Here is a 13,022-nt window from a genome sequence, read left to right as displayed (position 1 = left end):
ATAAATATTTATAAAATTGTTACTAATATTTTATTTTTTAATATTTAAAAATTTAAAAATATTTTTTAAAAATTTAGTATATATTAATTTTTGAAAGATAGGTTAAATTACATTGTTAATATTATTTTGTTGCTATATTCACTAGATTACTCTTTCAAAGTACTATGAAAGTTTGTAATTTCCCTAAAAATCAACCCAATTCATCTCAACTTTAACAGTATTGAAGCTAATTGTTTTTATTTATTTATTTTTGTCATTTTGATATGTATAATATGGTTTCTAGAATTAGATGAAGGACTTTTAAGTGATTTTTAGTACATTATGTTTCTTACTTGTAAAAAGTTCCCTTATTTCTTTTTGCACATTTATTAATTTGGATTAGAATTTACCTTTATATTTTTAATCATACTCATGTATTTTGGATAATTTTTAAATGTTATTCCAGCTATAAACCTTGTCCCAACACTCTACTTTTCTCAATTATATTTGTGATAATTTTTTATTAGAATAAATTATTTCCCCTTTTCTCCAATATTTCCTTCTATATGATTAATTGGGATAAAGTCATCTCTCCTAAAGAATTCAAGTAACTTAGTTTGTTGCATATCATCTATTATGATAATTCATAAGATAGATTCCTTAAGGAAACTCTACCTCAAGTTCAAGTTACCTCTAGGAACCACATCCTTTAAAAACATAGTTGTGAGATCCCCAGGTTATTGATGGGGCAATTAATGAGATTTTATAGTTCATCCAGGAAACAGTATCCAGTAGAGCAAATGTACAAGTGCAGCAATTTACCAAAATCTATGCAATGGAGATGATGAAACCTAGCATATTATTCATTTGGATATGACCCACTATTGGGAAATTATCTGTTGAATATCCTCAAACTTATTCAATTAAAATCCTTGGCTATATCTTTAATGCCCTTTCATCTTAAATAAAACCTCTAGATATTTTCCCTCAACTATTATTATTTTAAAATAATTTTATTAATGTATAATTTTATTCATCCAAAATTTCCCCTAGTTTGTCTCTAACTTTATCCCACAAATTCATTCTATATTAAGAAAAAAATTAAAAAGAGAAAATATTAAATGAAATGGATCCATGTTTTTTTTAAATCTAAAAAATCTATGAAATGTATCAAACCCATGGGCCTCACAATTTTGTAAAAGACTAGGGAAAAGGATGGATCTTTTAATATCTCTTTCTTGTTGTTATATTTTATTTTTTCTTTTGTAAATTTATTACTTCATAGAATTGGAAATTGTAGAGATTCCCATCAGTTGTGGAATGGTTAAGTTGTGGTATATTGAATGCAATGGAATACTATTGTGTTATAAGAAATGACAAAACGGTGATTTCAGAAAAACCTGCTAAGGTTTACATGAACTCTTACAAATGAAGAGAGAATAAACAGCAAGACATTGTGTACATAACAGCATTACTGTACTGTGATTGACTGTGATCTCCTTTATTTATGTAAGATTGTTATGAAAGTCATCTATATTTCATTCAAAAACACTTCTAACAAATGCACTATTAGTTAATAGACTTTCACAAACAATATTCAATAATGCATCAGAGCTTTACCAAGACACAATTAAAGAAATACGTAGAGAACATAAGTTCTCACTCTGTTTATTGTTGATAGAAAAAAATAAAAACAATATTTGATTCAGTAAAAGAAAATGTCACTTTATAGACATTTATTTAATTTCTCCCATCAATTAATCAAGAGAATTCTGAATACTTAAGGTATTTTAACAGAAATCACCCTGTTCAATGACCCTATGATAATAAATAGTAAGGGATATGCTTAAAAGTGTGTGTGTTTGTGTCTGTATATTTTCTGGAAGAGATTTGTATTTACTTCAAGGAATTTGGCCTGATCATCCACTTAGGAAGTGCAAATGGAGACATAATTTTAAACAAATTCCCACAACTATTTGTGACCAAATGGGAAAAAGAGGAGAATATGGGTAAAACTCTTTTGGTGAAATTGCAAACCTTTTTTCACCAACCCCGAGTTTCCCAAATGAAGAACCAGTTTCAGTTGAAATCTTTTAACAGTATTGTTGCATGACAGTGAGACATATGACATTGCTGCCTCTGAAGAAGAGGATGATTACAGAAGAGGTAATGTCTCAAATCCTATGGTGAATGTGAAATATAATAGCTAAAATTTATATATATTCATATGTAATATTGTAGCTTAACTTATACATATATAATGTATATAATGCTCTCAAGGTTTATAAAGTACTTTATGATATAGTATCTCACAAAATCCTTAAAGATACATTTTATTATTTCCACATTACAGATTTAAACAATGAAAAACTCTTAAGAAGATCAGAAATAAAGTGTAGCATTAAAGAATTGTATGATATGAAAAAAAGATTCTGATCTTGGGTCAAGGGAGCGATAACAGATGGGCAGTCAGAATGCAACATTGGTACCCCCTTGATGCTGTGAAAAAGCAAGAAAAACCTCTTTGGTACTGAATATATTTATCATCACTTTTTGGGGGGACATGGGCAAGATTTGCAGAATAGGTAAAGATATGAATAGGTTGCAATTTTCTTTGCTTTAGGGAAGTAAAAACTTGGTTCTTTTTTAAAGATCCTGAAGTGGTGTGCTTGACCTTTTCTTTAAATACTCTCTTCCATACCCCATACAGTGAATCAGATGGCAAATCTTATTGTTTCTCCTTCATTAACATTTCTTTTTTCTGATCATTTCTCTATACTCATAGTCACCATTTAAGGTCAAGCCTTTATTACAGCTGATTTTATTTAAGTTGGAATTACTGCATGATTTCTCCCCAATGCAACCCATTGTCCACCACACACATGCCAAAGTTATTTTAAATCTCAATAAACATTACTATTGCTTTCAGGACAAAATGTAAAATCCTCTCTATATCTTTCAAAATCCTTTACAAACTAGATGCAACTTATATATCCAGCTTCATTATATATTACTTCTCTTCCTGCTCTCTCATCTTTTCTTTGTTCCTCACTTTGACACTTCAAAATCATACAACATTGTATTATTCATATTTTTCAAGTAATGGCTTCTCCATCTCCACCTCAGAGAACTACCTTCTTCCTTACAATACATAACTTAGCCATCTTGTACAATGGAGATTCGTCATCTTTGTTATGCCTTGAACCCATTTAATTATATGGTAAATATTTTCTCAGAATAATGTTGTATTATAAATATTCATAATAGTAATGATAAATTTGATTTAGAGGGTAGTGAAAATAAAGCTGAATTTTTTTCTACATCAAATTTTTTTCTACATCAAAAACATGAATATATTTAGCAGAACTTTGGGGAAGTTCTATAAACTTCAGTTTAGTAACTTATCTTCTTAGAAAGCCTTACAAATTTCATGCCCCCATGAACTGAGTGCTCTCTTTTATTTTGGTATCTAATGTTTATTTCATATTTGTATTGCTAATATTTATTCAGAGTATCTTTATATTTCTTCAGTTTTCTCCCCAGTAGCATGTAAACTCCTCAATAGTAGAGATTGTTTTTTTCTCTATATTTGTATACCCAGGATCTACCAGAAGTAAACACTTTTCAAATACCTGTTTGTTTGTTTTTTCTAATAAATCATTATGTTATTTTTTCTGTATATTTCTGGCTATTTTGAGTTCAAATGAAGAAATGAGCTCACATATATCCTCTTATACTGCCACTTTCTTGTAGAGTATTTTGATAAATGTGAAACATTTCAGCAAATTTATTTTAAATTCCTTGAAATTAATTCAGTACATTATTGTTTTCATTTTATTTAATCATGTCTTTAATTGGAATTTTCCAGGGTAATGTAGGTTACCTAGATTATTGGAATTATCCTTCAGAGCATGTAGAAATGTTTTATGTCTGCTTATACTACACCATTTGAAAATTTGGAAGTAGTCTATTTTAGATAATGGGTAACTGAAGAAATTTCAGTACAAGATTATTGAGTGTTCTATTAGCTCCTGAGGCAGAATTTAGTAGAAACACAAAAGGCACAATTCCAACTCCCCATTCATTTATCTCTTTCCTTTCAGGAAACAATACAAGCAAAGTAAAAATGGAGTCTCGTGCACATCCTGAAACCTCAGGACCACGATCTTTAAGAAGCAGAACTTGAGGGGCTCTTGACACTCCTCGACTTACAATATATATCCTTTCTGAAAGAATATATTCATATCCAGCTGAGGATGACTCAAAATTGTGAGGATTATAGATACCCATTAAAAAGTAAGTGCCAAGGAGTCTCATGCATTGATCCTTCCAAGAGATATGACATCCTATAAGAAATAAGGCCAACCTGTGTAGTCTAGCTTGACAGTGAATCAATCTCTCAAGCAGGTTCCCTTTAAGGAAAAAATAATAAACAAACAAAACTTAAATAAATCATTTATTCATCAATCATTTTGTTATTTGACAAGTTGGATATCAAAGCCATCAATTACCAATACGACTCACAATAGTAAACATTATGAATACTCTGGAAGGGGAAAAGGAATCGTTTAAGGGAGACTGACCTTATAGTTTTTGACTATCTAGTTAGATAACTAGGCTCCATTCCAATTGTATTTTAAATTTTCCCTCCAACAGAGTATACTTGTGATTAAGTGTGTCCCAAAGTTTCCTTGGAGGGATGTTTGGTAAATATTCTTCTTCCTAGATTATTTCAGAAAGTGTCTCTGATAAAAACAACAAAAATAAAAGAGTCTAGTGTCTGAATATCAGTGTGAACTACACTACTGAGGACTTAGGTTAGAGTTAGAACCTAAAGGTTGATTTCCCCTTCTGGAGAATACAAGTCATATGTACTAGTGCAAGTTAAGAAATCACCATTGTTAAGTTGTGATTAATATTTGTTTTCAAGGAAAATTCTCATCCCTAATTAATAATTTCATACCTTTTAAACTTTTTCAAGTACATGAGATAGGAAAGATCATGCCTTTAACAAAGGAAAAAAATTCTACAATACATTCTACAATCTACAATAGTCAGCTTGCTCTTAATTGTCTCTCAAACCAACCAATACTTCTAGTTGAATTCTCTCAATATAATTATAAATACATGTTATATATATACATATATGGTTCAAATTTTAATAGGTTGAAATTTGAACTTTGAAGCAACTCTTATAGAGATGTTACAAGATAAACAATAGTTCAGTCTCTCTTCCCCCATACCTGCTACTTATATGGTGTTTTCCTGGTGTCCCACTTTCATTCCCCAAGTCCCTCAGCTACCCATCTGACTCCTTTCACAATAATATTTTTGTTTATTTGTGAATCACTTGAATAGCAGCACACTTATCTTCCTAAAAGAAAACAACTGGATAGAGACTCAGAAAGCCAAATTATTTTTGGAATATTTAGGTAAGCTTTATGAAAAGTGTTTTTCTTTGCAAAAGTATGGTTTCAAAGAAATGGCATGATTCCACATGGGATTCACTTGTCAGAAGAATCTACACTTTCTCTTTATCTGTACATAGTGGGGGAAAAACGATGTTCATATACTGAACAATTGAATAATGGGTATTTGGTTAAGCGTACCATGTTCAAATGAAAGTTAGCTTTTTCATAGGGAAAGATATTAAAAGGCATAGACAAACTATAGTATGACAGACCTTAATATAAAAGAGCTGCCTTTCAATAACTTCATTTTGCCATACCTAAAATAAATTAGAAAAATGAGTGTCCAAATTTCCTTTTCTAAGCTGTAAATAAATATTTCCCCTTTTATGTCATGGAATAAGCTTTTAAGAAAGAGAGATGGTAAAGAAGAAAACAAAACTTCCCAAAATTTAACTAATTAATTTCAGATTTTTCTGTATTCAGAAAAATGATAATTTTTAATGTAAAGAAATATTTTTCTGAATCAATGTGTTTCAGTGGTCTGCCACATAACTTTTATGACATTGGACAAGTAACATAGTCTTTCTTAGACTCATTTTCGTTATATGGAGTTTAAAATAAAATATTGGGCTCTATGATCACTAAGGTCCCTTCCAACCCGATCTATTGTCTAGTTACAAAGATAGGAAAACTTATCAAAACCATATATTCTAGGGTTCCTAAAGGGAGTTGGCATTTTCAAAATTCTGTACCTGTATTTCCTATCACCTATAATAAACCTGTCATACCCCTATCTGTAGGAGACTCTAGATCAGGGATTAAATGTATATGTTTGTGTGTAAAATGGTTTCCTTTGGAGTCTAGTGAAACATTCTTATGATGTTTTTAAATAGATAAAATAAGATACACATGGTTACCAAGAAAAACAATTATATTGAAATGTATAGTACTTAAAAACAGAACTCTATGGGAAGAAAGGAGTGAAGGAGAGGAAGAGAGGAAAAGGAGAAGGTTGGGAAGTTTAAATGAGGATTATAAGGCACACAAATGGTAAGGAACATTCTTAGTTAAATATTATTGTTTAAGACCAGTAAAACAGATAGAGTACCAGACCAGATGCAGAGTTCAGTGAAAACATATAAATCTATAAATATAGCTCCTCAATTTTCCAAAAATATAAGAAGCAAAATTACTTTCAAAAGAATGTGGAATAATCATGCAATAACAGTCAATATCTGTCTAAGGCTCCATGGGAGGATAGGAATCTCCATTTATTGATAAAGGTAGAAGAGCCAAAGAATAGTTCTCTGCTTACCAGAGAGATAGAAAAGAAATTGAATACATCTGTTTTCATCATTCAGAAAAGGACAATCCCAAACATCATTTTTTTTCTTATCTTTCCTCTGAGGAAGAAGTTTAGAAAACCAAGAATGCTGCTTTGAAGATAAATGGGATGAGAGTGAGAAAGATAGGCCAAGAGATGTTAGAAGACCTCTATCTTTAATCCTCAACTGCTACTACTTTTTCAATTTAGTTAGTACACACTAGGTCCTTTCAACTTTGCTCTCACTTTGATCTTTTTAGAACCAGGTATAAAATTGCCACTCCTAGATTATGAATTATGTCAGATACCAAGGTCAGCAAAGAATTTCCTCCTTCATTTTCATAGCATCAATAAATTGTGAATTTTAGTGGTTCCCATTTATTCATGACAAAAAGAGAACTCTTCATTCTAAGATATATTGAGAATCATTATTTACTGACACATTTTATGCTGGTGGGGACTAAGGGATAGACATAAAAATTGTCCCTCGGTCTCCATATTCCAAATATCTAGGCATTATGTTGGTTCAATATTTAATTGTGATATTCCCCCAAATTCCTTAGTAGGCACAGTCTTAACATATGCCCACATCAAAGGATTTATATCAACTATCATTCAGACCCACAATATTACAACTAAAACTCCTCAATGTAATAAGGTAGAGATAAAGATAAGCAAATATTGTTACTACATAAAGTTGTTCATTTGTGGTATAGCTTTAATTGTGGTTAAATTTTATAAGCTACTTTGATACAGAAGGAAGACAGGAGAGGCTGCAGCTACAAAGAGGCAAGTGGGAGCAAAAAATGTCAGATTTCTAAGCAAGGAGAGGCAAAAAAAAAGAATTTAAAAGTTCAAAGTTCTATTTCTATTTCAGACCTTTTCACATAAAACTATTGAAAACAGATATGCTTTGGTCTATTGTCACTCATGCCTTAAAAAAGGATTGCCCCATTCATTCAGAGTAACACAATATATTAATGTTGAAAAGTCCCATGTAACAATGCTGACCAATCTGGTAAAAAAATTGGCATTTTATCTTAAATTGGCCATCAATGACAAAAAAAAAAATAGCCCTCTCTATTTCCCTAGGTAAACCTCTAGTCCTCCTTCATTTACTATTTCAAAATGCATTATTTTTACTAACACTCCTAAAATCATTCCAGTTCTCTTATTTATCAGTAGAGGATCTTGTAAAATTGAGATTTAAACTCTGGACTTCAAACCCCACAAGCCCTTGCTCCACTTCCCCAAAATGCCTTGTAATCTCACGGGAAGTCTGAGGTGGGCTGAGATCGAGAAAGGATTTAAGCTGGTGGCAAAGGTTTTTGGGTCTCTTTTTGGACTTCCGTTTTGGAGCAGAGGAGTCTCTTCCATGATGTGAGGTTATTTTGTCTAGGCCTCTGGCCTAGGCACATGTTTCTTACTTGTATATTCTTTAATCCTTAATCCTTAATAAACCTCTAAAAAATATAATACTCCTTGCAGAGAGAAACTAATTTCTACCTGCCTCAGTCTCCTGTAAATTTTAATCTTTACAGATGGCGACCACTAGATTGGATGAGAACTTCTCAAATTTTTTAGCCTAGATAATGATTTTTTTAAAGCCACATTTCTCCAAGATGTTCTTTAGAAAACCATCTTGATCAGCTCCTGCCTGTCGCCCTCTCCGGCTCCTGCTTCTGCTCCTGACCTCTCACTTGGTGCTTGAGCTCCAGGCCCTGCTTGCCTGCGCTCCGGCTCCTGGCCCTACTTGTCTGCTCTCCAGCTCCCGGCCCTACCCACCCTGGCGGTCTGTCTCTCACCCATCTGGCCTCCGACCCAGATGGCTCATCACCCCAGCCCCAGACCCAGGAGCGTGACCCCAGCCGGCTCATCATCCAGATCCTTGGAGAAGATCGCTCAGGACTCATTGCGACCAGCTGGTAACAGTATTGGCCACGTGGGTGGAGGGGAGAGATGAGAGGGAAAGGAGAACGGGTAATTTTCCCTTAGGCTAAGCCTCCACATGGATGGGGGTATTGGGTGTTCAGAGAAAGAGAAAGGAGAAGAAACAGACTTTTCAAACAGAATTTTAAGCAATGGGCTATTTAAAAGTATACCTTCTGACTGTTCTGGTAATAGCATTGACTTCACCTGCGTGTCAGGGAGAAGATTCAACTAACTTTGAAGGGGCAAATGGGTGGCTCAAAGAACTGAGAGCCAGACCTAAAGACATGTGGTCCTGGGTTAAAATCTGGCCTCAGATACTTCCCTTGTTCAATTTCTTTTTCTGATATTGTTTTTTTTAGGTAATTTATTTCTTCCTCTGTTAGTCTAGGCAATTTCTATTTTCATAAATATTCATCCATTTCATCTATATTGCCATATTTGTTGCCATGTAATTGGGCATAGTAGTTTTTAGTGATTTCTTTAATTTCCTCTTCATTAAAGGTGAGGTCGCCCTTTTCATCTGGTATACTGTCAATTTTTTTTCCTATCCTTTTTTTTTTTTAATTAGACTGACTAGTACTTTGCCTACTTTATTTGTTTTTTTTTCAAAGTAATAGCTTCTAGTCTTATATATTAAATCAATAGTCCTTTGACTTTCAATTTTATTAATTTATCCTTTGATTTTTAGGATCTCTAATTTAGTCTTCATCTGAGGATTTTTAATTCATTAACTTTCTAGTTTATTTTTAATTTGCATGCCTAATTCATTGACCTCTACCCTTCTTAATTTATTAATATAGCTACTCAAGGATATAAATTTCCCCCTAAGTATTACTTTGGCTGCATCCCATAGGTTGTGAAAGGATGTCTCATCATTATAATTTTTATCAGTGAAGTTATTAATTTTTTCTACAATCTGTTCTTTAACTAACTGGTTTTGGAGAATCGTATTGTTAATTCCCAATTAATTTTTTATTTCCCACTCCATGAACCCTTAATAATTATTACTTTCATTCCATTGTGATCTGAGAGGTTGCATTAATTATTTCTGCTCATTTGCACTTGTTGGCAATGTTTTTATGACCTAGTACATGGTCAACATTTTGAATGCACCATGTGCTGCTGAAAATGTGTATTCCTTTTTGCCCCTATTTATTTTTCTCCACATGTCTACTAACTCTAATTTTTCTAAGATTTCATTTACTTCTCTTACCTCTTTCTTATTTCTTTTTTGGTTTTATTTATCTAGTTCAGATAGAGTAGGGTTCAGGCCTCCTAGTATAGTTTTTCTATGTATTTCATCCTTGATCTCCTCTAGTTTCTCATTTAGAAATGTGGATTCTGTGTCATTTGGTGCATACATGTTCAGTACAAATATTTACTCATTGTCTATACTGCCTTTTATTGGCATGTAATTACCTTCCCTATCTCTTTTAACTAGATTTATTTTTACTTTGGCTTTGTCAGATATCATGATTTTGTCTCCTGCCTTCTTTTCATCAGTTGATACCCAATATATTTGGCCCCATCCTCTTACTTTCATCCTATGTATATCTACCATCCTCATGTATATTTCTTGTAGACAGCATATGGTAGGGTTTTTGATTCTAATCCACTCTGCTATTCTCTTGAGTTTTATGGTTGAGTTAATTCCATTCACATTCAGAGTAATGATTACTAGCTGTGTATTTCCCAGCATTTTCATTTCTTCTCCTGGTCCTGCCTTTTCTTCTTTCACTATTTCCTTCTACACCAATGTTTGTTTATAATCAGTCCCCCTAGTTCCCACCCTTATTTTACTTCCCTTCCTAACCCCCTCCCTTCTTATCCCCCCTTATTTTTCCTGTAGTCTTTCTAAAATTTCCCCCACACCCTCTCCCTCCCTTGTACTGTTTCCCTCCCCACCAGTCCATTTGTTACCCTTCTACTCCCCTATAGGGAGCAAATCTATTCTCTGCCCCAGTGGATTGGTTGTTCTTCCCTCTTTGGGTCAATTTCAAAGCACATAAGAGTTGAGTTTTTACTATCTCCAACCTCTTTACCCTCCAGTGTATAGATGTTCTCCCCCCCTCCCACCATGAACTTCTTTGTGACATGTAAATTTACCCCCATTTGTTTCTTTTCCATTTCTTTTAGTATTAACCTCTTTTTTTTAGTTCTAGGTGTGTGTGTGTATATATATATATATATATATATATATATATATATATATATACACACACACACACACTCATATATATATATTATATACCCATGTATATGTATTTATCCATGCATATATCTATATACCTATTTATGTCTTGTCCTTTTATCCTATACAGTTTTTCATGGTTCCCTTTAAGTGTAATTCTTCTAGCTGCCCAGGTGATAGCAACAGTTTTTAAGAATTACCAATGACCTCTTTTTTTATAGGGATACATATCATTTTAACTTATTGAGTATCTTAAAAATAATTTTTTGTTGTTGTTTAGTTTAGTTTAGGTTTTCTTTTCTCCCTCTTTTTTAATTACCTTTTGATGATTCTCTTGAGTTCTGTGCTTGGACATCAAATTTTCTGGGCAGGTCTGGTCTTTTCTTTACAAATTCTTGGAATTCTTCTATTTTGTTGAGTGACCATACTTTCCCCTGTAACAATTTCAGCTTGTTTGGGCTGGGAGTGGTCTGGGTCCAAAGCCTCATGTAAGGCTGGAGCAAATATGGAGGATCTCCACAGCTCTGGCCAGGCTACCAGGTCTATGCTCCCTCTCCATCTCCTTCCCCACCATCTGTGTAGTTGATTCTTGGTTGTAGACCTAGTTCCCTTGATTTCCTGAATATCATATTCCATGCCTTTTGGTCCTTCAGTGTGGATGCAGCCAGATCCTGCGTTATCCTCACTGTGGTTCCATGGTATCTGAATGACTTCTTCTTGGCAGCTTGTGATATCTTTTCTTTGGTCTGATAATTCTTGAATTTGGCTATAACATTTCTGGATGTTGTCAGTTAGGGATTAAGTACAAGAAGTTATCTGTGGATTCTTTCAATCTCTACTTTTCCCTCTTATTCTAGGATATCAGGGCAGTTTTCTTGAATAATTTCCTGTAGTATTTTGTCCAGGGTTTTTCTTTTGTCATGGTCTTCTGGTAGACCAATGATTGTTAAATTGTCTCTCCTCGAACAATTTTTTAATTCCCCTGTTTTGTGAATGACATCCTTCATATTTTCCTTGATTTTTTTCATTTTTTTGGTTTTGTTTTATAGTGTCCGGCTGCCTTGTGAGGTCACTTGATTCCAGTTGTTGTATTCTGGTTCTTAAAGACTGGATTTCATCCCTGGATTTTTGGTCATCCTTTTCCTTCTGGTCTGATTTTCTTTGGAGGTCATCTTTCATCCTTTTCCCTTGTCTTTCATCTCCTTTGCCTCATCTTTCATCTCCTTTGCCTCATTTTCCAGCTGTTTGATTTTGGCTTTCAAGACACTGTTTTCTCATTTTAGTTCATGTGTTTCTGTTTCCAGATGACTTATCTTAGTTTTTTGTCTTCAGCCTTTCTTAATTGTGCTTTGAATTGCATTTTGAGTTCTTCCACAGTCTGTATCCAATTTTCTGGGAATTCTGATTTATTGTTTGCTGATCCCTCCCCCACTGCTCTCTATGCTGTATAGAAAATGTCTAATGTAATTTCTTTCTTATTTTCTGTTGTTTGCTCATATTCACCCCTTCTTTGCTCCCCATATTTGTCTGTGATCTTGCTCCTCTTGTTTTTTTTTTGTTGTTGTTGTTGTTTTGCTTTTGGGGGCTTCTGTCAGTCTCCCCTCTTGAAGATTTGACAGAAGATCTTTCAGTGCAGTCTCTGGGAGATTTGTTGGGGGTTTGAGCTTCCCTTTCCTCTGGAGGCTTTTGATTGGATTAAAGTCCAGTGGTCAATTAGGATGGATGTGGAGGCTAGGCTTCCCCAAGTTCTGAAGACTTTTGATGGGATTAATTTCAGCTTTTTTGGGCTGGGTGTGGTCTGGGTCCAAAGCCTCCTGTAAGGCTGGAGCAAATATGGAGGATCTCCACAGCTCTGGCCAGGCTGCCAGGTCTATGCTCCCTCTCCATCTCCTTCCCCTCCATCTGTGTTCAATGTTCTGTACTTGGCACAGCCCTGCCTACAAGGTACACCCTCCAGACCAGCACCTTTGCCTGCCCAGAAATTTCCACTGCTGCTGGGGGCTCAGCACTCTGCATAGGAGGGGAGGGTTCCTGGGGCCTTCCTTCTGCCTTCCCCTTAAACCTGAGAATTCTTGGATTCTGGCTTTTTGGGGTGACATACCTTTTGAATTGAGTTAAGCAGGAGTGTTCCTTGGCTCTGTCTTGTTGTTAGGTTTGATTTTCAGTCCCCTAGGAGCATTCAGTT

Source organism: Monodelphis domestica, chromosome 6 (assembly GCF_027887165.1).
Source record: "Monodelphis domestica isolate mMonDom1 chromosome 6, mMonDom1.pri, whole genome shotgun sequence".
Taxonomy (NCBI): Eukaryota; Metazoa; Chordata; class Mammalia; order Didelphimorphia; family Didelphidae; genus Monodelphis; species Monodelphis domestica.
The sequence above is the reverse complement of the archived record's forward strand: the minus strand, read 5'-3'. Positions refer to the sequence as shown.